Source organism: Amblyomma mixtum, chromosome 1 (genome assembly GCF_055824585.1).
Source record: "Amblyomma mixtum isolate Tamu chromosome 1, ASM5582458v1, whole genome shotgun sequence".
NCBI lineage: Eukaryota > Metazoa > Arthropoda > Arachnida > Ixodida > Ixodidae > Amblyomma > Amblyomma mixtum.
In genome coordinates, this window is record NC_143012.1 from 212,438,884 (window position 1) to 212,465,932 (window position 27,049).

Below are 27,049 nucleotides of genomic sequence, written 5' to 3' on the forward strand. Positions count from 1 at the left end.
TAAAAGTCTAAACACCTTTTTTTTTAGAAAGAAAACCAACGCCGCCGAAGGCAAAGCCCGACAAAAGTTATTTGGCAGCGTCGAACGAGGCACGGTAGTGTGTGCCTGACGGCAGCGGTTTAGAATCAAACCTTTCCTGACGATGCACTGAACTTCCCCGCACTCCAACATTGCACTGAAGTGAAACGCAAAATTAAATCGTCGATTACGTCGCTATTTTAAATACTCGTGGAAAGAAAAAAAACATGCCGTGCTTTGCCTACGCGCTATATATATTTGAATCCTTGAATGCCACGAAATTGTCAAAAAAGTGGTGCAGTGGCCCTTTAAGCATGCAATTCAACTGACTAAACGCATGCATGTTGCAGTAGCCCGACATAACGTGGTTTCGTAAAGGCACTGTAAGCATAAGTATACTCTTAGTTGTCGACCGTACTCTGCGCCAGAGACATTATTTTGAACTTTGCTTTCCTCCATATCTTTTTTTTCGTCTTCAAGTTCTCTTTTTTAAAGAGACTTCTTATAGACATTTCCTTTCTTGCGATACAATGAAGTTTACTTCTAGCTGGATCAGCTTAGTCTTTTTTTTTCTTCCAGAAAGAAGTTTACTTTCACGTACCTGTTCATACTGTCTTCTTTTCTGGCAGTAAGAAGCCCAATTTCAGCCCAATTTCTTCAGAATTTTGAAGACAATACATATTTTTTCCTCCCTTTGTCATTGTATAAATAGAAAGCGCGAGAAAGTCACTCATTTTACTTTTCTGTGCGCTTTCTTCTGCCTTCAATTTCCATGATTAATTATCTTTTCGTAATCAAAGAATTACTTGCGAGTACACTATTTCGTCTCTCATAAAAGAAACTTACATAACCTTTGTTTGTTTATAGTCGAATAAACAGAAAATAGTCAAAATCTCTTTTTCGTTTATCGTGTAACCTTCTGCCTTGCTACTTCCTTTTTATGTAGGCTTTATGTAATTTGTTTCACTCAAAAAGGTAGAAATTTAGTAGACTCTCTACCCTTCCTTGAAATGAAACACAGATCGTCTTCCTTCCTACGTCTTCAAGGTCAATCAACAGAGAAGTACTTGATTGACGAATAACTTACCGAGCAAAAGTGAAAATACTATACCACGCTTGATCCTAAATTGTATACTTTCGCGCTTTTTCCTGCGTTATGTATCAAGCTAAGATTTCCGTTCTAGCCTGTTTGTTTACATTTCTAAGATTTCCAGTAGGAGATTTATTCTTTGAATTACCGCACCGTTAACTGGACATAAAGTTTTATGTCGCATTACGGCAGGAATTTTAGTGGCGGAACTGCGTGTGCGTAGCAGGAGTTATGTGCGTTGAGGAAGCAGTCTCAACAGCTGTCGCCGTGGAAGATATATACAAAACATGAGGAAACTGCTAATGCACTGCCTGACAGATACCTAATGGTAGATGGCGTTCCCGAGGGGTTTAAAATGAACCACATTGAGTGCTTCGCTCCCAACAAGAATCCTGCTCGAAACTTTGACCTTGAAGTAAACAGCCCAACAGCGTACAACTTGAGCAGCAGTTTTGATACCATGAAATGAGGTATCTTCCAGCTGGTGCTGTGGTGGAGTTCCAGTTCTTCTTACGGCCGCCGGAGTGATCAGACGTGTTATGACAAGCTCCGTCAGAGTGATTGCAAACCTCAGCAACAAATCGCAAGCCTTAGTAACACAGCATGTACCTGAGAGGACGGATGATGTTCTTTTGTGCTTGTAATACAAGGCGGTAAAGAACGCACCCAAATTTTACTACCGGCTCTCTTATCTTCTCGGCCAATCGCCGAGAAGTAATTACACACTACTGACTCATGATAGCTTCAGCTCTCACACCATGACACCAGAACCATGTGCCTAGTACCAGGAGCTGATGCTACCCGAAGAGACGACCACAAGCCATCGCACACAGCATTTAAAAAATCTGATGCTTCGCCCTATGATGCATTTTGCCTCACTCTGCTTTATTTTTTAAAAACTCGAGAACATTTTTAGCTTTGCTATGGTAACATTACTGGACAGCTAAGAGGAGAAGTTACCAGAAGCGCTTTTACTTTTTTGTCCTTCGTTGTAATGCAGTGTGAACAATCTGCCGTTTACAAGAACATACAACAGATGTAAGCAACTTGCGTTATTTCATCATGTCTTCTTTATTTTTACGTTGCTTTACTGCACTGCTCTCTATGCGGAAGCTATTCTATTACTGATTTCTAAATCGGCCTTTTGCGTATTGCAAGTGTCATGCATGGTTCCTGTGTTTGCCACGTGCCTCGCCAGTGTCGTATAGTTTGGTAAGAGTTAAGAAAAGCAAAAGAATCTTGAGAAGTTGTGCAAACGACTTCATTACGAAAGACAAAGCGACCCCAATATTGGCACTTCGCGAACGTGGCAGAGGGAAATTAGATTTCCGTTCGCAGTACAGTTCTCACTGAGAACTCCGAAAGATGGCAGACGTTATTTGCGAAGGCATTTTTTAAAGCTCGTTTTTGATGAGTTTCATCTTGCTGCCCGTTTATGAAGAGAACCAAGAAAAATAATTCAGATAGATATACATTTCTTTTTATTCTACCCATGGTCTCAAAAAATTGTAATAGTTTAACGGGTAAAATTAAAGCATTTGCACCGCCTGTAAAATATTTTACGAGATAAATTTCAGTCAATCTGCCGTTTTCGGTCTATGTTATAAATGCCAGTTGCAAAATATAAGGCGCATAGAAGAGTACAAGTTTTCATCTCTGCGGCTATGCTCTAAAAACTGTACTAGCAGACAAATAAAACCGTGTAGTCGTGATTTCCTGTTTCGGAAAAGCAATCGTATTACCTGGAAATGTGCGGTTCAAAAAAATAAAGTTCGTTTTCTGCAAGAATTTTCAAGACCAATGTTTGTTGCGTTTTTTTCTAATATAATATCAATATGATCACCTGTCGCAGTTCTGATTAACACAAACCGCGCTTAATGTCTAGCCTTGGTAGTCCTAGCCGAAATCGTCTCTACTACTTAACATCTTCATTTCTGCGGCTATCCAAGATCAAATAAAAACATCTGTGAAGGAAGGAAATGGAAGAAGAGACCTCCTGTTAACTCACTCGAGATCATGAAGCGTCACTCCGTCGAAATTAAAATCCTGACTGCCTTTGGTAAATGCAAGGCAGTGAGAAAAAATGTAACATTTCATCATTTACATTTTCATTATTTCCCTATTCCTGCACCTCAATTGATACACTGTTGTACCGGCAGCCATCATATTTGTCAAGCCTGCACATTGGGCCAATTGGTGCCAAATAGAGAAGAGATGCAGTTCGGGAAAGACAGGACACACTGTGTTCGGCAGCGGGTCTCTTAATGTGTCCTATCTCTTCATCGCTGTAAGCCTTCATATCTGCACTTTCGTGCCCTTTGATATAGATGAGCAAGAATAATTTACAGCGCAGAAAAAAGGCAGAACTTCGACGTTGTGGTCTCCAAAATAGATCGCATTGTAAGAAAAACATTTTCGGTAAAGTATGTCAATGCGCACACTGCTGCAATACCTCAGTCTGCAATATGGAATAGGGTTGAAGTGGGGAGGCACGGCAAGCTAAGACGGTCGTTACATCCCCTATTCATCACAAACTACCCGCACTGCCACCCTATGAGGTATAAAAATTGTCACTAAATACTCCTTTGGAAGAGATCTGCACATTTGTAAACGGAGACCACAGTGTGCCTGTGAAAGCAATTTGGGAGCACGCTCATGCACCTAAGAAACCGTAAAAAGCAGGAAACAAATTTTGCTACCATGAAAAATTCCCGCCACGTGCCCGAGGAGAGACGTTTTGGTTGGATTTACTGACGCAGTAATCTGAAGAATGTGACTTCCCTCGAAGTCCTCATACGTCTCTTCCTTCAAAAATCTGCTGGTAATATCAATGAGTGCGTTTAAAGAAATTCTGCTATTTCGGTTCTTAAACTGGGGTGGCGCTGGCTTGAGGACACTTCACTTTAGCCTCAATTCAACACACTCTTGAAGGTGTCACGCACGCGTTGCATGCCCCTAAAAAAATGAATATTATTTCGCAGTTCCTCACAGTAATAGCTAGAATAGCGGAACCGCAGCAAGTGCTCTGGCATCTGTAACATGTAACATTAATAAAAAATTACTTTCCATATATTAACAGCAGGTTCAGTCCACGGAGATTATGGTGCAACATGAATCAAGCCGTGGTGCAGTCTGCTCAGTGTATTGAACTGGTATCAACAACTAGCACGCGCCCCTATGCCCTCTCTCCTAAACCAGTGCACCTTTGCAGAAACTAAGATGCAGAAAGGGAATCTTTTGGCGAGTCCAAAGCACTTCACTCACTGTCCGGTAACGGCGCAGCGAAGACTTGTCTAAAGCGTTCGTTAACAGGCAAACTTACTGGTTGTGCCCTAGTAATTGTGTCTAAGACCAAGAGGATCTAGTGGAAATAACAGCGGTACATAGCACGATCAAGCACGTGTTCATAGCCAATCGTATACGAAATACTTTCAGATTTGGCCCATTATTTTCGTTCGCGATCTGTTTTTGTAGAACTGAAATTATTGTCTTGCACATTGTCTCCTCACCACTGGCGACTGCAGTGCACTGACCGTTCACAAAGGCTTAGGTACTGACCATGGGGTCAAGAAGCTTTTTAAAGGCATTTCTCATGAGACAATTGCAGGTGCATCTTCGATGACGATCGATGATGTTTCTTAGGTTAAATGTAATCTGGTCGTGAACGGAAACTGAAGGGAAAGAACGAAGGGATGTCAGCGTGGAACCGAAGGTAGGATATTGAAAAATAAGCTGACAGCTATTTTCTGAAAAGTTGATTGCTTCAGTGCCAACACTCAATTTGATTAAAGCACACCAGCAATACTGAAAAATGTGTTCTGCGCTCATAGAATGTTACATCTTGGAACGAATAATAAAATCAAGGCTTTCAGTTCGACGTATAGCGAGCGCACAAAAACGGCAAAACTGTCAGTATTTCTAACTTATGATGACTGTCTGAATAAAGCTGGAGAGATCTCCTGCAAGACTTCTGCTTTCCTGACCAGAAAAACTCTGTAAGAAGAGGGAGAGTTTTCTTGAGGGCATACGACAGATGTACCGTGGAATAATAAAGACACAACACGTCGCGAGTTGACCAGGAGAAAGAGGAATGCATGCTTTGTCCTCAACCACGCGGAAAAACACCACTTTGTTATGGGCACAGAGTAAAGCACGAAAACACAGAAGGGAGCAGAGGTACTGGATGAAAGCGCAGTGTGTCCATCTCCGCACTACAGTCTGGTCCTCAATACAGCACTTAGCTCCCAATTTCCAACGCACTTCCAAACGGTGACGAATCGTGTGCTTATGAAAGGAAGTTTTAGAAGGAATATAAGTGGTTTACAATTTATGGGGTATGAGGGCTATTAGGGACGCCGTAGTGAAGTTCTCCCAAAATTTCGACCACCTGGGGCTCCTTAAAGTGCACTGACATCACGAAACACATGGGCCAGTAGAATTTCGTCTCCATCGGAATTAGACCATCGCGGCCGGGATCGAACCCCTGTTTTTCGGGTCAGCAGCCGGGCGGCGTAGCCACTGAGCCACCGCGGCGACTAGAAGGGAGTTAAAAGAAGACATTTAACTGCCCTCAGTCTAGTACCTCACTTTTTTTCTGCATTACAACCGGTCAAGATGAAGAAAGACGAACAATGAATTTCACACAGTGATGACTGGCATAGCTTTATTTTTAACGTGATAGCGTTGAAAGCCCAGTTGTTCACAACATCCGCTGTCAGCGTTGTTGCCGTCACCTTTATGAGCAAAAGATTGCGAGCATGGCTCTGGCAGGTGGCCCAGAGAGCAACCTGGGAGGCAGGTGGGTCATCTAGGTCACGTGACCTGGCGGCGTCATCACAACCTGCCCACCGGATAGTGAGCATGCTGCCCAGCGTCACAGGTGTCAGGGACATCAATAATTAGTCACTCAGTAAGAGGATAATAAGCAATACAAGGCCCACCGCTGAAAGCACCTGCCATTGCAGAGCAGTGGCGCATCGCTTAGCCGCAGCAGCACGGCGCCAGCAGGGATATGAGCACTCATAGGGATCTATGAATGTAAAGTAGAGAATCGCCTTCTGCATATATAGGAATTAACCCGTGGCACTATCGTGTCCTACCTTTAAACAGGAACTTGAGTTTCCCCTACATTTTTTCTGCTTGTTTTTCTCTGCTAAGTACCGGTTCACCCAGACTTTGCTGTCCTGTCTTTGCCAGCTGCAGTCAGGAGTCCTACCTGTAGAGATTCGCAGGTAGGCTAGCAAACAAGTCTACTGTATTGATATTTCTCACAGAGATAGTCTAGGTATTGGCTTTCTCTCATAAAATTTCACAGATTTTCCCTCATAAAATTTCACAGATTTTCCTCGCATAAGGGTGGAAATCAAGCACTCAGGATGTCGAGCGCATGCAAATTATTATTTATGTATATGGTTTTTTATTGCGTTACGGTGCAATTCAAATCAAACATTCCTGCTCTCAAAATATTTAATGGCTTCTGCAAGCCGACTGTGTGATTTTAATAGAGTCCCCCGTTTATAAAAAAATAGTTTTCTGACTCTCAAACAACACTCCATTGCAGCCACGAGCACTGTGCATGCTTTTCACATTACCTTAATATCATACAGGGGCTCGATATAAATGTATTCAAAAATGCTCAGCAACACCAGCAAAGGCTTCCACTGTGTATTCCCGCTAGGAAACCTACGTGCAATCGAACACGAATCTGCATCTCTTGTGCGCTCCTTCAGATGCCGGAATTTTGAACAGCAGTGAAAAGAAAACTGAAAACAAGTACAAATGAGTACCTCCTTTATAGAGCATACGTGTACGTATCTAGATACTCTTTCTTTTTCGCGAAGAATTTTTTTTCAGTGCGTGTAGGACACAAGAAAGAAGAAGCATTCGTTAGCGAATGCTTCAGCAGCGAGTGCAGCGCTATTTCTGAAGACAGCCGAGAGCACCGCAGTGCGCATCTTCAACAGTTGAACTCGTCATGTGTATACCTTAGTGAACACGAAGTCGTGATATCCTAATGTATTCATGCTCCGCTGCTCTCAGCCAGAACTGTGTGTGTTCACTACGCCTTCAAATGTAGAGGAGGTTCGTTATGGCATATGTGCGCCAAATATTGCCGTGTTTTTTATCCTCGTGGATATTTGTGTTCACATGGAAGCTCTTTGTACTTTTCGGGCATCTTTTCTGCGCATGTTAACGCTCCCACGAACTCTCGCGTCAAGAGGCTGGGCACGCATACAAGAGGGAACAATAATGCGAAACACGAGAAAAATTTGGGGTACTTTAGCAGGTCCATACTACTACTGACACGAAAGCTCGCATAGGCATCAACTTATATCGACACTCCTTTGAACGTACACTCTGTTGAGATGGCAAGGAAATAATGGGGCAAGTTGATTTTTGACTCTGAATGGAAGTGCGTAAAATTCTCGGCTAAAAGAAAAGAGAAAAAACAGGCACTGAAAACTCCGGATTGCCAAATAAAGATGGCGATGAGGATGAGACAGATAGTGGCAGGTTCAGTGCGGAAGCTTCGAAAAAGTAGAGTCCATTGTACAAGAAATGTTTTCAAGTAGAACTCTTGTATGGGCTATTTGGCACATGAGACTTGGCCGACATGACATGACATCATCTACCAACTCGCCCATCCAAAAGCACTACTTGAAAACATTTCTTTCTTCAACGGACCTTTTACTTTTTAGAAGTTTCCGGACTGAACCTGCCATTCTCTGTATCAACCTCACCGCCGTCTCTAATTGTCAGTCGCAACTGGCACCAGTCCTGCCGTTTTCTGCGCCTCCTTTTGTCTACTTCTGTCACGCCATCTTCTTTTGTAACAAAGGGTAGCTTTCGGTGGAATCGGGAACGGGCCCACTCAGACTCCGTGTCACATGTGTTCGTATCATCGGCGCACCGAGCGCTCTAAGTGGCCGCGTACCATAAAGATAAGGACTCGCCGTCGGCCACCGGTGTCGCGGGCGTCCTGCACACGGGGGCTGCGCAAGACAAAAAGGCGCAAGGTCTTCGGAGGTGAGCCACCAGACACCTCCGCTTAAGCCTGAGACAAAGAAGTGGAACTGGCAAAATCACAACAACAGCCCAAGCTGCTCTTGGCGCTGTAACCCTAGTTCTGTGGCCTACCTCTGTTCACTTTTCGAACATGTTCATTTTCAGACTGGGGCGTATAATTGCCCTTGATGCAATACCCTTATCGGATGTTATAATACTTTTAAAATCTTGTCTCTGTTCCACAGCCCACAAAGCCATTAGATGTCTGCTGCAGTACCTTCAACAAAATGACTTGATTAACATCTTACGGACTTCATTTGCTCTGTATGCAATGCGCTTTTTCTGTCCTCCCAATTTTCTTCGGTAATTTTTTCCCGGTATCTCTATTCTTAGTGCAGTGTGGCCAGCCAGACATATAAGCCAGGTTGTTTCAGGGTGATTCCATTCCCTTCCTTCTCTCGCCTTGCCCTCATATACTGCACTGACTGCCAGTACTAGCGCGGGTTGGATAGGTCACCTAGCATAACACGGGATAATCACGCCCGTTTACTGACACGAATACTTAGTAGCCGTGGACGAGCTGGCGGGAAACGATCCCGAGCGGCTTAGCCCCGCTGTCCGATACCGGAGCGTTGCGCCGAAACGTGCTCACTCGAAGGATTGCTTGAACCGAAGAGAAATAAAGCTCTCTGCCCCGCCCGCAGCCGCCAATAACGCCGTCTTTCTCGCTATGGTCGCTGAGACGCGGGCGCCCTCCATCGTTATAGAATGCAACTTGGGAAGACTCATCACGGGGAAATGTGCCGGAGGGCACAGAGAGGAGCGAGTCCATTCCTTAGCCTTAAATAGATCCTATGGCCTGCGAGCCCATCCTGTGAAAAAGTCTCCTGGTCTTCATGAACTTGAGGTGTTACTGCGGAGGTCGTGCGATTGGGGTCTATGCAGACTTACGCGGTGCACAGAAGACAACGCGCCGGTCTCAGCAGGAATGACTGGCAATGTCATTGGATTCCAGTCATCATCAGTTTGGAGTCTGGTATTCTTGGATACGAGTTTCAATTCTGAGGCGACTGTGGAGTATATTGAGGTGCTGTTATGGAAATATTGAAGGTATTGGTCCATTCTTCCGATGCGTAAGAAAACATTTCTTTTAAATCTGCTCTCTCGACTGCGTCCAGCAGTTAAGACTGCCATAAATATTAAATGGGGAAAGATTTTGACGACAGCAAAAATGTAAGCCTGCCGAGGGGATGTCTGCAGATATATTTATTATTATCGCGAAATCTTGCGATATACGATAAATTATGTTCGTGGAATAATTCTCGTTGAAAAAAGCGCTTGTGCGGAATTCCTGGATATGCTAGCTTAGGAGGTACAAAGCGAGGCCCAGTTAAAGACTGCGCCATCATACACAGGAGTGGCCACTAAAAAAAGGATCGCGGGAAGGGTCCTCGCAAGGTTGCAGCCTGCTGGCGAAGAGTGGAGCGCAGGGCGGAAACGTGCGCAGGCGACGAGTTCCCACAGGTGAAGAAAGGCAGAACCGTGTTCCTAGCGCCCGCAAAAGTCACGCGCTCTCTGAAGCTAGTGTTGCCACGACGCAGGCGCTCTTCCTTTTTAGTTAAGAGGTGATGCGGGGACTAATAAATAAAACAAATTTTATTAAATAACGTACAAAGCCAGTCGACAGTTTTTCTGCGCTAAACCTACCCATATCCTCGCGAAAGCATCAAATAATCAATAGAGCGGTTTCATGCGGGCCTAAATATAATTATTTCATAAAGTTACGTCCGGTATAGTGTTTGCTATTATGAAGCCTGAAAAAAAAAGGTTGGCTATTCAACGCCTATGGTCGCGCTTGTATTTAAATACGAAGGCACAAAATCGGAGCTAGCATTAGATCTGTACATTCTTCACCCGTTTAGAATAACCCCAACAGCTTGAAAAAGGAAAGAAAGGTGCTTCTATACAAGCGAAAACACGCACGGGAAGGCGCTTTTTTTTCTTTAAAGAAACAATTTTTTTGTCAGCAAAATATCATGAGGAGTGCTGGAGGTTGTCCAAGCTCGGCCTTTCGCTACTAACGTTTCGTCGTATGATACGTGCCGCATGACGCTAAAGAGCCACTGCTTGATATGACAATCAGATAATAAAATGAGGTAAAAACCCATTAGAATCATCGTACCGAGGAAATTTTGACAAGCTCGTTTTTGAACTGAAAATATCTATTAAAGACAGTTCTCTCATATATCGTAAGATTCCCCTGAAACAATCAAACTTCCCTCAACACGTTTTTTTTATGGGAGCCTCCCCGCAGAAGACATATATGGAAACGTTTCCCATTGGTTTTTATGGCCGGCTTCACTACTTGGTGCGAGCGATGGAGAAAGTTCAAGCGTAAGATTGTGCTGCGCATCGGCATAATTGACAGTTACCTTCAATCGTCTCTTAACAGTATCTAAGAACATTTCAGTCATTAAAATGAGAGTCTAAGAATCCCAGACTCGTTCCTGCTTGTGACCGTGGCAGGGACCTAACTCCCCTTGCACAGCGAATCAGCAGCAGCTACGTTTTATTCTGCAGAGCGACCTCCTCTTGATCTTTTTCTTCAGCACGTTCAGCTACCCCTCTTGGTGCCAGGTGACGCAATCGAAGCAACAAAGAGGTCTCTCAGTGCAACTGGGCGTTCGCACTGCGCACTCCTCCAGGGCCTGTGTGTCACGGCGAGCTCGCAAGGGCGAACGCTCTGCTCGTTACCACGTCCAAAGCTTTCGAATTGGGCTTCCCACGGTGGTCTTGAGTCACCACTGACAATGCCCGGAATCTCACTACGTATGTGAGCTGCGGGTTATGCCAGCGGTGAGCCTTCCTTACAAGGCACCATGCCATCCTTCTCCTTGTTCTCATTTCCCTGTACCACGCTGACTAATCCTCTTATCTGAGTTTTTCAGGTCCACCCCGCGCCAACCCCCCCGTCGCAGCCCCTGCAAAGCCTTTGTTCATTACACACCCTCGGGATATAAGTTTTTCCACTATTGCAGCTTAACGAATCAAGATTCACCTCCCTCCCCTTCTAGACACGCATCCCCTCTCACACCACTTTCCTTCCCCACCCCCGGGGCCTTCCTCCTCGGAGCGAAGGCCGTATTTAGTCCCTGCCAATGATGAACGCTTTGCCCAGACGAAGACAAGTCCACTTGTCGAAACGTTGGCTCAAGCAACCTGAGGTTTTCCTCTCCCTTCTTCATTTTGTGATCAGAGACCAGGAGTTCTTTTGAAGTTGAAGCCCCAGAGCACGGTCCGATATCCGCTGTTTCAAACAGAAAGGGAGCCCTCCGGCTGCTAACTCACGCCTAGAATGGCTCTCTACTTTTGTCAATTGGAAAAATAACTTCCCCTGGCATGCTATTTCAAGGAACACTGCTAGCGTACACACAATTCTACATCTAATATAGCAGGTGTGTTTGCCGCATTGTGGGTTTAAAACTGCCGAACTTTTTAAGAGTTCTCTTTTTTTGATAGAGAGCAGAAGTACAATGTTTTAGTTGAAAGTAGTCTGAATGAACTGATTTTGCAGTGGAGCAAACAATGAGCACTTAAAGTGGCTCGAAAGTACAAATAATAACCGACATTCTTTTGCAGCCTGCTTCGCTCAAGAGAAAATAAAAGGGACTGGGTTTGGATCGGGGCTATCCGCATTTTGGCACTCAAAGTCTCAGTAAAACCGTCCTTTCCAGGGAGAAAAGAGTAAAAGGGCGACAGAAGGAGAGTACGGGAGGGAAACTGGTGCAGTAGAGGAGCAGCAAGGCCAGTTAGAGATGAGTTTAAAGCCCATTGAAAAGCCAAGAAATTAGTTTTTTTCTCCTAACCTTCATTTCAGCTTTTACCCTCATCAATTTGTAGCAATCTGATGCTATAATACAACTTTTCCTCATTTATATGCTAATAATGTCAAGCAGTGTCTAGAGCCCACTGGTTTGATTTGTACATCAACAAGGACACAATGCAAGCAAACGGAAATAAAAAACGAAGCACGTCACATGCAGAAAGTTTAGAGTTGAAGGCTACGGCGGTAAAGTGTGAAAGCGCAGCAGAGTACAAGACGAAAGAACAGCTTTTGAGCTCGTTACATTACTTTCGAAACTTCCGTGTTCCACAAAAAAGAGCTTCGATGGCTTCGTGCACATATTGTTGCCTTCTAAGCTGGTCACTGAAATGGTATCTTTTGTTTTCAGTGCCGTTCCAGCCCTTCGCGATCTTCTTTCTATGTGCTCCCTGGCCTTCTATTCATCACGTAATCGATTGCAGCTACAATAATGGTTTTTTTAGTGCAGCCTAAACCGAATTTGAGCGCGAGCTCCAGAGGATAAATTTTCCACCTCTTGCATTATCTCACTTGAATGAACCGCTTTCAAAACAACTTGGTTGCTTTGAAAGCGGTAAAAAAAGAAAGTAAAATTGCAGTGTGTTTACGTTGAAGGCCGAATGCAAATTTGCTGCGACAGCACTTCACTTCGGTTCCTGTGTTCGGATTGATTGTTCAGGGATGGAAGCTGTTGAGATAGAGATAATTAATAATGTATACATATGCGGAATTAGTCATTCTGTGATTTACATTCATATATCCTCGGGAGTCCTCGTACCACTCCTAGCGGTGGTTAAGTGATTCGCCACTGCTCACCGATGGCAGCACCTGACATCGGCAGCAGTGGGTTCGACTCCCAGTCATGGGTATTAATTTTTTTTTCTTTTTCATGGTTTGACCTCTAACACAGCTGAAGGTCAAATTTGCACGCCCCGCGATTACAGCCGGAGTTTCCTTAGTGCAGATTTCGCTTCAATGAATTGACGTGATGAATTGTGATTAATGTCGTAGGGCAGAAATCAGAAAATGCAGCAATGCCATGTGTTGTCAGTGCGTAACCCCCATTTGCGCGACGTTGTTGCCGCTGCGAGCGCACAGGTTTAAAACCACAACTGTTATTGGCAGCCCAGCGGCGCCTGCTGAATTGAGGTTGAGGCCGCCGGCCTACACCACTTCACCATGATGTCGATCTAAAACTTTGTACAGATGCTGCCCCATTATGGCCGTGGAAGCTGTTGCATTGAGAGGTACTACGTAATAGTCCTTCTGAACATGCCCTATGTTGTCACGTGACAACAGTGAACCCTGTCCGAATGGGCCTTGTAGTACGAGCTATCATCGTGCGCATCCAGAGAAGCCCGCTCAAGCTAACACACTTCACGAGTGCAAAGATCTTTTCTCAGTAGATAGTGCAAAACCAAAGACGAAAAGGAACGCGATCAGTGCTCATTTAGACAGATAAATCACTGCCATGTCTCCCGCCGACGTTTACGTTTGTTTTTCTTGTCTGGTGTTTCATCAGGGCAATGCTTCCACCACCTAAAAAGGGTGTATTCGATGAGCTGACGGAGCATTATCGACGCGCTAGAGCGGTTACGGAATACAGTAATTTTGAGTTCATGACAAAAATTATGGATGCAATAAATAAACCCTCTCCAGCCCGGATTTTTGCTCCGCACTCCTGCGAGACGTCCATAACAGAAATAATATTGAAAGAAAAAATTTGCAGTCCCGGGATGAGTATGCACACGGACAACGCTGAATCTGATATAAATTCACACTACTCAAACGGAGCGCGCACGTTTAAAACGGCAGTTATGGCGAGGGTTCATTGAACTGTACCGCTGAACTTTAACTCGTTCAAGAGATTTTCGGCGCTCCATAAAAACAATTTCCTTTCAACGCATTGCCTTTCCTATGGGCAATTCCCTTTCAACGCAATCGCACATTGCCTCGCGATCAATGTAAATTACAGAGCAATGCATACTGCCTATGCAGAGAATACCTGTTTAGAACCACTCTCACCTTGAAGGCTAGTTCGTGCGCCTTAATTTATTTATTTATTTATGCATAGCGGTTGTTGTAAGAGCACTTTCGAAAACGAAATAAGTAGAGGCATTTCGCCGTCCATTGGCGGGCAGCCTCTTAGTTGCCTTTTAAGGTCAACTGCTTTCTAGCGCCTTTCATTTTACTCTCAGTTCGGCGCATCAAATGCCTGAACTCTCTTCAACTTTGAGTATTAATTAATCAATTAATTTATTAATTAATTAATTAATTAATAATAATAATAATAATAATAATAACCTTTATTCAGTATAATCTGAACACACAAAAAATGGAAGCGCCGAAGCCACAAGTGGGCTTGTGCGACGACAACCGGCAGCCGCGGCAATCTTCGCACTACATCAGAGCTCCATAAGAGGCAAGAGAAAATTAAAAGACGTAAATATGAAGAACATAAAAATTTTGACAAGGAAAGAATGAAAAAGCACTGATAAGATTTTTATACATGTTAAAGGCTCTCTAACGCTTGAACAGCAACACGCAGTTTTTTGCGGGTGGTTAAAGAAAATAAATCGTTCGGCAATTCGTTAAAGATAACTAGCACGTAATATTTTCTGGTTTCTTTGCCCTAGTAAGTGCGCACTCTCAGTTTATGATAGCGAGGAACATGTCTCAACGGTATCGGTTTGGTATTTATGTGTCTGTATGCGCTATTCCAAAAATATTTCAGTACTACAATATGTTTAAAAAGATTGTCAAAGAAGAAAAACCGGCTGCGGTAAAGTCACTGTTGGACAAATTTTCCTGCGGCAAGTAAAGACCGCTTGTAGCAATGTTTTTAAAAATCCTTTTCGACATTTCCATGTGAGAGAGCAGTTAAAAAAACAACATATATCGTATCTTAAGAGACTATACCCCAGATCCTGGGCGACTAATTTTCTAATAGAAAATGGCATCAAAGTTCACAAATTAAACAACAAGCATGCTGCACTTCTGAGTTTCTTACAAATGAGAGTCACCGGAGTATTCCATGCCAAATCACTGTCTATGTATATACCAAGATACTTAACCGACAGGACGCTAACTATAGGTTGACAAGAACACAAAGATCAGTATGAGGTGTGTAAAAATATTGAACCTGAACTTGGTACATCTTTATGCGAGTTACAAAAACAGACAAATCTGGATTTGGTGCTATTTACGTCGCTGTTTAAAGGCCTAAACCCGAAGTCTGCTTTATGAAGAAAACTTAAGTGATACTTAAGAAAAGGAAATAGAGGCAACTCAGTACTGCGTTCACATTGCGCACAAATTTGCCCGGAAGCGCACTGAGCTCATACGCTCTGAATTTGAAAATGTTGGAGGTAGCCTAAATACTTCACTAACGTTTAAACGAAAATTGTTGCGTAACAAATCACTGCAAGGCTCACTCTCTAGAATGAGCGAGTTGACATGGCAGAAGCAAGTCGGCTTAGCTATTACCCCGCGATATCAGTGCCAGCAGCAGCCACTTACTTGAGCGAAAATATCATTAACTGCGTCTTGCCAATTTAGACGCCATAAATCACGATACTTTTGGATAACGCATCGAAGGAACTCGTTTAGCTGTCGCACAAGTTCTGTGCCATTATAGCGTTTTGTATACATCTGGCGCGCCGCAGCTATTCTCTCCAAACTAGAAGCTGAACGTGTCCAATATGGTTGCTTTGAAAAAATGTTCATTTGCTTTACTCCACCTCACTTTCACCCCATATGGAGCGACTTAAAATTTGCTGCTGCAGAGTGGCAGTATGGGACCAACCTAAGGCTCCAGCTGCCAACTATGGAGCGAACATATAAAATGTGTTTAGTTTCTTTTTTGTTCGCTTAAAAAAGAAGAAAAGGTGTCCATGAGCGCTTCAAAAGAAGGAAAGGATAAGATAGAAAGCAGCCCCCTTTACGCAACCCAGATAACTCTCGGTCTTAATATCGCTCTTTCAGGGAGCTAGTAAAATAATATAAAACTGGCTAGCGCTAATTTAATACCGTTTATAAGGAGGTTATGCAAACATTACTACAAGGGTTGATTAGATATCAAGGGGAGAGGTCATTTTCTGAGCGAACGTGTCAAACCAGCCCCTCATTTACCTTTCCTTGTCAACTAAATGAATTTATGTAATGCGTAACATAACTAGCTAAGTACACACGCGTTGGTAAATGCTTCGCATACTTTTTGGGATTAATAACATTCCAAGCGCAAAATGCATGAGTTTCGATCCGCCTTTCAAATCACGCAATCGCTTCACATACCGCGATGCGAGTGCTAGCCAGTGTTGTGTGTGTGTGTGTGTGTGTGTGTGTGTGTGTGTGTGTGTGTGTGTGTGTGTGTGTGTGTGTGTGTGTGTGTGTGTGTGTGTGTGTGTGTGTGTGTGTGTGTGTGTGTGTGTGTGTGTGTGTGTGTGTGTGTGTGTGTGTGTGTGTGTGTGTGTGTGTGTGTGTGTGTGTGTGTGTGTGTGTGTGTGTGTGTGTGTGTGTGTGTGTAGACATCACCCGTGAAATTCATTGTATTATGCCATCATCGACCTTCATTCGCACTTTCCTTTTCCTCCCCTTCCCTTTCCCCTGTGTGCAGTAGCAGGCCAGGGCCATGTTACCACCGGCCGACCTCTCCACCTTTTCCGCATTAAAATTCCTTTCTCTATCGCCTCACATAACAGGCGAAAACATGAAAAAAGCATAAATAGTGAAACGAAACGCCGTGCATGTCCTCAATGCGGAGTTGTTGATTAGTCTCTTTGCTTGTTCGTATCGATCCAGCGCTCCAGTAAGATAGTAGTTCTAAAAGTCGTGGGTACGAGATAATTGGAAATAAGTTAGTCTCTGATATTAAAAAATCAAGGAAACAATACTGTAAGACAAAATTTCCTGTAGTCTCCAACTGAGCTGAGAAAATCGGAGATTGTCTTAACGACCTCATGGAAAACGCGACATCCCATATTAGTAGCACATTAACGTTCAATGGCATTGAACACAGTGGCGCTGCTTTGGGAGACAAGTTTAATGCACATTTCTTATCCTCTGGTGAATCATATCAGCTCTCAGAAACAGGACAGAAATCGTGAAATTGTTCAGTATATTGCTTCTGAAATTGAAAGTTCCATAGTTTAGAATCCCTGCAGTCAACATGAAGGATTGACATTCCTAAGAAGCCTAGACAAATCCACTGCGGCAGGCGCAGATGAAATTAAGGCTGAGCCTACTATTGCTGCTACTGATCTAATCAGCTTGCCCTTGCAACATATATGTAACAAAGTGTTAGTTCAAGGTCTTTTCGCTAACAGCATGAAAATTGCCTGAGTGGTTGTTTTAAACAAAGGTGGCCCTTATGGGAATATAAACAAGTACAGACCTATATCTTTACTGCCTTTGTTTTCTAAACTGCTGGAATATTAGATGAAAATCACACAGTGTGAGTTCTTCGACAACAGACAAATTTTTGTTAAATAACAGTTCCGGTTTCGTGAGAAGAAGTCAACGGAATGACACTGCTTAGCATAAAGGAAAAAAACATTTTCTAATATGGATGACGAACAATTCACGGTGGGACTTTTTTTTTAGATTTCAAGAAGGCATTTGATTTAATTAAACTTGATATTTACTTTATAAGCCGTCGTTTTATGTAATTTGAGGAGTTGCCTTAAATCTGATACGTAGTTATCTTTCCGGTCGCGTGTAGTATGCATATTTGAATGGTCGTCAGCCACAACCTAGCCGATTATTATAGGGTTTTCAACAAGGGTTTATTTTGTGTCCAATATTTTTAATCTTTATGGCAATAATATATTAGCCATCCCAAGAACTCTAACAATAATTTTATGTGCCGATGATACCAGTGTATTTTTTTTCCGGCGTGCATCTTGGTAATATTCAGGCTGAAGCAAATGCATGGTTACAAGAATTCTCTTTATAGTTGAATGTAAATAAACTAGAATAAATGTTAATAAAACAAAGGTTATTGTAATTAAGGCACGCAAAAAGCCTGATGATTTTGAAATTAAGCTTACAGTCAAAAATAGTGCAATCGAGCGTGTTTCTCTCCACAAATTTTTAGGCCTCATTTTCGAAGAACGCTTGAGTTCGACCTTGTATATTTATAGGATTCATGCCAGCACATCAAGGTCACTCTGTGTACTATATAAAATTTGAGACCTTGTTCCGAAATGGCTGACGTGCCAATTATACCCTAATTCAATCCAATCTACATTACTGTTTACTTGTTTGGGGATCTACAACGAAAACTAACCTCACGAGGCTTATAACGTTAGAGAAGAAAGCAATATGATGCCGAAAACTTTGCATACAATGATCATACATGTTTGTACTTTTCCAAGCGTTCTATCCTAGAAGTGAACGAATTATTTGAGTTGAAATCACTTTCTTATATTTCAAACTTCATCCCACTAAATATGTACAACTACACTCCAGTAGTGACGCGTCTTAAGGCGCATCAGTTACAGAGTACCACTCATAAGGACTAACTATGGGACCGATATGCTTTCATATTTAATTCTTAATCCTCTAAGTAAACATACACAGGCCACGGACATTATTCAGTAATCTGTTTCTGAGAACTCCTTCAAAGGGAATGCTATAGCTAATCTCCTTTCTTGTTCATATGATTAAAGGGTTGTTCACATAGAAATTCTTGATGTCCCTGTTGTTGCGTTAACTCTGCGAATTCTCTTGTATTCCTTAATCTAATAACGCCTTTTAAATATTTAAAAATATTTCTTTTTAAATAAAGCAAATAGTGAGAAAAGCTAACCGTCTTCTTTGAAGCCACAAGATATACGTGGCAACTATAAGTAACTTCATCTTCTTTTTCGTTTTAATTACAGCGCGGCCACAAGAGAAACAGGGACCCTCTCAGCATGGCAGTTGTAAAATGTATTAATTCGCTTATCGAAGACGACTATAGTCAGTCCTGAAGCCATACAACCGAGAGGTCTGATTAAAGTCTGACTAGTTTAGTAAGAAACGCAGAGTGAGCAGTTAGCTTTTGCATAGCTATAACACGAAAAAGAGATTTAACGGACTCCGGTTAGTTTTTTGGGAAACTGAGAATTTTCCTTCAGGCAGAGCGGCCTTTGGAGCGCCAACTTCAAGCGAAATTACGGCCGTTAACCCCGGTATTTTGATTAAGTCGTACCCTTTAGCGCACCATAAACGACAAAAATATTTACGCGCTGTGCCTTAATTAAAGAACGCATAAGGCGGTATCAAAACAAAACGGTCTCAGTAGCCTACATTTTTTGCGGAGTTGACGGTCGACGACACATCTGCACAGAAGTGCAAAATTTTGACGGGCTGAGATTGAGAGTGGGTGCCCATGTTACTTCAACGAACGATAAACATGCATTAGCCGACTGCAATCACCTGCTGCTTCCATTAGTAAAGACAACATAAAACCACTTAGTTGAGCTAATTTGAGTGCTTTCTTTACGGGCAAAAAAGCGAGGTAAGTGGCACTAGAGACTTAATTTCCTCAAAGTCAGCACTTCACTCCGTTCCTTTTTTTTGGTACGAGCAGGTTGCGGCTTTAATAAGGCGAAAGCCGTTATAGGCTTCCTGACTCGCCGGTGAGTGCGTCCACAGTTGTTGTCCCACCCTAGCTGACAATCAAACTGACGACGTTATCAATATGGCGTAATATGTCGTAACACAAAGTAATAAAAAAATCAATTAAATATATTCTAAATAAAAAGCAAAGAATTTATAAAAACTGACGACGTCATCAACATTCCGTAGTATGTCGAAACACGAAATTGTTTATAGAAAACTAATTCATTAAGAATTAAATAAATTAAAGATAATTAAGAAAAACTGAGAACGCGATCAAATGGTGGATTATTTCGCAACCGGAAATGCACTTTCCTATGTCAGCAGTGACGTCATCACCACTGTGTATATATATGGAGCGTGCACCACCCCTCCGACTCCACCTCGGCAGCTGCCTGCGCATGCGCGTGACGTCACCTATGACGTTATCAACAGATTAGCAGAGGCAGCAAGAGCAGCGGAAATGGCTTTCGCCTCATCGCACTTAAGAGCAAAGTGCTCCCCACAACTTTTTTTATGTTTTATTCATACACTGTAAAAATCTTCGGCTTCTAGGGTATTAACATGGGAAAATGAAGTCCTTGATATGTCCTTTCGGGGACTGACTTTTTCAGCGCACTATCATAGGTCACTGCAAGAGTGGAAGGGGGAAAGTGGGTCCTCTCGGTGGCTGTGAGTTGTACGAAGTCAGAATAAATTCTTGCTACTGCTGATAGCATTTCAACCTTGAATGAGTGGTCGCTGCGAGAATGTAGTAATCTAGTTGAAAGATTCTTAAAAATTGAAATCGGGCGGACTGGAACGGAGGGGGGGGGGGGGGTGACTGGTTGAAGTGGGGGAGAGAAGGAAGTGAAAAGACATCAGCGTCAACAGTTGTCTCAAATGAAGACTAGGCGAACTTGGTTGATACTTAAGTCAAGTTTAGCTAAACGAGAGTTATTTGAGCGAGTTTTTTGTAAGATATTTCGGAGCACACGTGAAAGTGAAGCTAGCCATGTACCCGCCGCGGTGGCTAAGTGATTAAGATGCTCTTCTACCGAGCCGGTGTACCCGGGCTCAAAACCTGACCGCGGCGGCTGCATTTCGGTGGGGGCGGAACGCAAAAGGTGCCCGTGTGCTGTGTGATGTCAGCGCACGTTAAAGATCCCCAGGTGGTCGAAAATATTCCAGACACCTGTTGTTTTTGGTGCCATCCCTCCACAATGGCACCTCTTTCTCTCTTTCTTCTTACACTCCCACCTTCCTCACTTCCCTTACGGCGCGGTTCAGGTATCCACCGAGATATGTGACAGGTACAGCGGTGTTTTCTTTCCTCAAAAACGAATTTACCAATTTATTCTATTACTAGCCATGTGCCCGAAAGCTCACAACTGGTCTAGTTTCCAACTTAGGAAGGATTTATAAAAATAAATGTTGAAATTGTGAGGATTCAGTTGCAGTTTACACCCTCGGCAGTTAACTCGACTGGTCGAGAAAAAGCATTTTAGGAAGCTATAGTGTTTTCTGCAAAAAAAGCCTGTAAGTTTGAATGGCGGCGTTCGCTTAGGAACCTTTCCTGTCGATGCGAGTAGGGATGCTCATATTAGGCGGCAAGTCAAAAGGTATCTTCTGCTTTTGTTTCCGCAATCAATCTCGAGATATTCTTCAAGGAAACACTAAACCTCAAACTTTTCACAATATAAATCGGTACTATATTCACTATTTCCCTTGAGTTTCGGCCACGACTCCTTTAAAAACATAGCAGTACTACACAGGTGTACTGCATTGCTAATGTTTCAAGCTGCCACAAAACTGCTGAATAGCTTGCTCTATTCAAGGTAGTTAGTATACAGGAAATTTACAATTACGCATCTACTGAACTTTTCAACCATGCGTTACCAGGAGCTCATAAAGAAATTGTGTTCTCTTACATCGCAAATTCATACACAGTGAACCAGGTCAGCTGGATAATGGTTTCTGCTGGGGCCGCACAGAAATTGCTTTCGACAGGCATTGACATACAGCTTACCATATCTTGTAAAATGGTAGCGTTTTACCGAGCGTTTGGTGGAAAATCCGTGCACGTTGTCGCACTAATTAAAGATTGGTCGAGGCGGTTCTGACGTAAAAGTTCAGCTGTGGAATGAAAGTGATTAAAGCTCATGTTATATTAAGGCGGAAGCCTTTAATGTCCCATCGTTGTAAGCAGCAGTTGTCGACAGAAAATGTCACGCTTTTCAATTGGTGGAAACGGTCGTGACGTCACAGTGCGCGAATTTCAAACGGGGCCAATTGTACTTTGGCTAGCAACTATGCAACCAATTGAAGGGATCGTATAGTGATGCTCCAAGTAAGTGGGACTGAGCTTAGTTAATTGCTTAATTACCCAATTAGCCTAATTAGCTTTACTAGTCAGGCCATATAAATAAATAAAACCGATTAAGAAATTGGTCGAGCTCAGGAATCGAACCCCGGTCTTCGGCCTGAGAGACGAGCATCTATCCACTCCGCCATGCCAGCTCGATGGTTTGGAGTGAAAAAAGGCGCGTCTAGTGAATACGGTGTCTTCACTCACTCTCATCCTCCTCCATTCCCTTCCGGCGAGGTTTAGGTGTCCACCGACAAATGAGAGACAGATACATTTCCTTTCCTCGAAAACCAATTTACGGACGAGCGAGGCGTAGAACCGAATGGGCGATGGCGTTCTATGGACTCCTTGGCAGCGTTGCAAGACGCTGTCGCGTTCCACTCTTAGGGGCGAAGCTTAACATCTTAACCACACATCAGTGACCACACTTTAGGTCAAAAAAGTGCCCCCCCCCCCTTAATTTTGTGACACAGTTACTGCGTAATTTCCTTTCCTCAAATACAATTTTCATTTTCTTCATTACGGCTCCTCTCTATCTGTCTTCTTTCACTCCCGCTTCCTCCCTTCCTCTACGGTGCGGTTCAGGTGTCCACCGAGATGACAGAGAATTACTGCGCCATTTCCTTTCCTCAAAAAGCGTTGCGTTCAAAGGGCAAGGCATCGCGCCGAACGGGTGGTGGCGTTCCGTGGACTCCCTGCCAGCGCTACAACACGCTGTCGTGTTCCACTCCTAAAGGCGAAGCTTAATGGTGATTAATTATTAGTTAATTAGTGTTCAGGCATTAATCAGTAATTAACTATTAATTAGTGATTTGTCATCACTTAGTAATTAGTACTCAATTACATGTGACGCCACCAGTGCCACAGAAACAGCGAAGGTGGTGCGGAAAACGCTTCCGCCTCTACCCACTTTAGACAGTCAAAGTGCCCCCTGAATTTTTGTAGATGCGACATGAACGCCTAACTGAAATTTCGTTATGATGTACTGTATAAGAATATAACGTAAATTAATTACGCTGTAAAGAAAATTTGGGCGCTTAGTTGAAACTTCAAAATGACCCTTGTTTTTAAAGTCAGGCACGCTAAGCCCAGGCTACTTCGGCACGTTAGTTCGACTTGGTTAAAGGGAGCTCATGTATTTTGTGCTGCACAACGTGGTCCTGTATGCCGACTGGTGTATGGTATTGAGTGTGTGCAATTACAAAGATGGTCTAAATAAGAAAGAAAGAAAGCAAAGAAGAAAGAAAGGAAGGAAGGAAGAAGGAAAGAAATGAAGAGAGAAAGAAAGAAAGTAAGAAGGAAAGAAAGAGGGAAAGAAAGAAGGAAAGGAAGGAAGCAAGGAAGCAAGGAAGGAAGGAAGAAAGAGAGAGAGAAAGAAAGAATGGAAGAAATAAAGGAAGGAAAGAAAGTAAGAAGGACAGAAAGAAAGAAAAAAAGAAAGGAATAAACTGGAAGAAATAAAGGAAGAAGAAAAGAAAGAAGGAAGGAAAGAAAGAGAGAAAGAAGAATGGAAGAAAGAAAGATAGAAAGAAAGAATGGAAGAAAGAAAGACAGAAAGAAAGAATGGAAGAAAGAAAGGAAGAAAGGAAGAGAGAAAGAAAGAAAGAGTGGAAGAAAGATAGGAAAAATGGAAGAAAGAAAGAAAGAAAGAAAGGAAGGGAGAGAGAAGAAAAGGAAGAGAGAAAGAAACAATGGAGGAAAGAAAGAAAGAAAGGAAGAAAGAAAGAAGGAGAGAAAGAAAGAAGGAAATAAAGAAAGAAAGAAGGAAGGAAAGGAATAAAGAAAGTCGCGTATACCCATTAACGCTGCCGCGTCTATCCTTAAGGCGGAGTTAAGTGTCCCCATAATTTTAGTGCGAAAGCACTATTTCACGAGGTCTGACCAGCTCACCGAGTTCGTCCACCGAATCGTTAACTTGAGGGTGACCGTGGCCAATCCATAATTAAGTAAATACTGCCGCGTATTCGAGTCCCAGTAGCTCCAAGTAGTTCCCAGTACGAACAGATTATTTTCGCTGGCCACTGCACGAGAGCACCACCCTATCGCCCCGGCCGATCACACCTGGTGTTAAACTGGCACACTCTCGCTCTGTGCATTGCATGTCGTCTTCACGATCTAATATTGCTATCGACGTAGTGTACACACTCTCGCGCGATGCATTACACATACCCGTCTTCATCAACTATTACTTTTATCGATTAAATATTGTCACCAGTCGCGCCGACGACGCAGTAAAGAAAACAATGAGTGAAGCAGGATAAACAGGTGCTTTAGCTCGTCTACTTGGTTTAACTACGTTAAAACCCAGCCAATTTTAAGGCGGCAGCCTTTAATGCCTCATCGTTGTAAGCAGGAGTTGTCGACAGAAATGTCACGCTTTTCAATTGGTCGAAACAGTCGTGACGTCACAGTGCGCGAATTTCAAACGGAGCCAATCGTACTTTGGCTGATGACTGTGCAACCAATTAAAGGGATCGTATAGTGATGCTCCAAGTAAGTGTGGATGAGTTTAGTTCATTGCTTAATTACCCAGTTAGCCTAATTAACAATTACCCTTTCTAATCGGGCCAGATAAATAAATAAAACCGAGTAGGCAATTGGTCGTGTTCGGGATTCGAACCCCGGTCTCGGGAGTGCCAGACGAGCACGCTCACCACTCAGCCATGCCAGCTCGATGGTTTGGAATAAACAAAGGCGCGTCTAGAGAATACGGTGTCTTCGTTCCCTCCGATCTTCCTCCCTTCCCGTTACGGCGAGGTTCAGGTGTCCGCCGAGGTATGCGAGACAGATACATTTCCTTTCCTCAAAAACCAATTTACCGATGAGCAAGGCGTAGAACCGAACGGGCGATGGCGTTCTGTGGACTCCCTGGCAGCGTTGCAAGACGCTGTCGCGTTTCACTCTTAGGGGCGAACTTTAACGTCTTAACAAAATAATCAGTGACACAAGCAGCAACACCGCGCTGAAGGCTTTCGCCTCACCGCACTTTAGGTCATTAAAGTGCCCCCCTGAATTTGTTCTGAATAATCTGATAATACATTTTGGTGAGAATTTTGTTCGTGTAAAATTGGTTCACTTTCTTTCTTTCACGGATTAGCACAGCGATATGCTGCTGTGAAAATCACTTTGCTCCTTTCATTTACGTAACTTGTACAGCACTGCGTGACATATATGTTGCTAGGCATCTTTCTTAATACTTAAGTTTTGCTTAAGCGTTGTGGAGACCATGGTAATAAATTTTCGGAGTGGCTGTATTATACACTTTGCCTTTCCCTCTGGATCTCATTGTACAACGCTTCAGAGTTCTAATGCGATATGTTGGTGTACCAGTTTTATAATTTTCGCGTTCTTCTTCTGCTTTTGCAGCGTAAATTATTCACTTTCCTCTTTTACTTTTGTAGCTGTAAATTATGTTGTTGAACAGAGGGCATACATCTTATTTGCATTCCTCGATTGCATTTGAACCATTTTTGAATGCATTGCACTGTGCATATTTTGCTGCTCCAAAATGGTTCTTTGGCCTTGTCAAGCTGTCTTCACGGTTTTTGGACAGGTGGAAATCAGCAATGCACCAATGTTTAAATCAAACTTAATTTGATTTGGCTTGATTATTAGTAAGTACTTATATGAGCAGTGTCCTGCTTATTTAAACTGCGAAGTGTAGAAACAGTTGAGGTTCGTATGTTAATCAAGAGCCTAATTCGAAAAGCACGAGCAAACTAATAGAGGTTAGTGAAGGTTCTCTGCCAGAAGGTTTGATAAAGCAGCACATATATTTCTCAACATGAAAACATATTTTAATTTGAGCCCGTTTTGATATTCTGCTTTTTGGTGTTCTATGACCACAGCTGCCTTTACACCGCTGAAATCCGAGTACTGCTACAACCCGCTGCTTCTATTCGTGGCCATAGCGCAGAAGGTATAACAAACAGACTGCTAAACTCGTGGGGGTGACGGTGATAAAGATTTTAATCAGTGTAAACAGTGTGTGCCACCTAACTACGAAGGGCCAATTTCTATTCGAACAGAGTATACAACTGGATCAGGCCTGATAAAAAAATAATGATGAACTCGATTAAGTAACTCGACATTGAATCAAATTTGAAAAGTAAGTTCTTGCGCAGTAAGACAAAGGACGAAACGCATCAGAAAAGAACAGAGCGCCACGAATCGAATGTATATAGCAATGCTGTTATATATAGATTATTTGCAAGCTTTTTTGAAGAGGTCAGCACTAGCTTCCGAAAGTCGGCGAGCTTTGAGTGGGTTAGGAAGCACAGGTTTTGAACTTATTTTATACAAATGATATCTTTTTTTTTCTGCATTTCTCACTCTTGAGTATAAAATCACATACAGAAGTAATGCAGATTTGATGCCGTGAGAAAAGCAAAAACTAAAAAACGACAGGCGATCCATGCAAGTAACGTTCTTCTAAGGAGAAAGCTGTTTGAAAAGTGGTTAATTGTTTGGGAAGAACCGGAGGATCAATTTCATGACCATGTCGTTTGTCCGCACATTGTGGTCCTGATACAGGGACTGTGAGATATATCAGCAAGGCAGAACGCAGTGAAATTGGATTTGCCTGTATATTGTGCGTGTTATCATACAAAGGAATTTTAAAGTTGTTCTGCGTTATCTTTATCAGCACGGCTCCTTTCTGCAAGCAAAGATCTTCGATAGTCCAGGGGAATAAACACAATCCAGACAACTTCCATTTACATTACGCGTAAAGGTAACTGACTGCTCATTTAATTTAGTTCGACCTTGAGGAGAATGTGCATATAACATCCTGGTCAAATCAGTGTGTTTCCATACGGGCACAAGTAACTGAAAAACCTTCAGCGAAGATTACCCATTAGGACGGACGTAAAAAAGGGTCTTGAACGTTAAATTTTCATTCGTGAGCCGTTACCTGCCTTGTAGTACTATTAATGGCGTGCACGTAGACATCGGAGGTGTTGCCAGCCTTGTGGGGCCCTCAGTGACATTCTTCATGATACTGACCCTGGCGCTCCTTCTTGGAGGGATAACCCTATTCAAACCGCGCCAATCACATTCACATTTTGCTGAATCCCCTCAGCTGTACCCTGTGACATCTGAACACACAGGTCCGTCACTTGCGCAT

At 43.0% G+C, this 27,049-nt stretch overlaps 1 pseudogene; it reads right to left on the bottom strand.

Annotated features, from left to right (window-relative positions):
* The window catches only part of LOC149370789 (uncharacterized), a 171,571-nt pseudogene that overhangs the window by 44,764 nt on the left and 99,758 nt on the right, over nt 1-27,049 (bottom strand).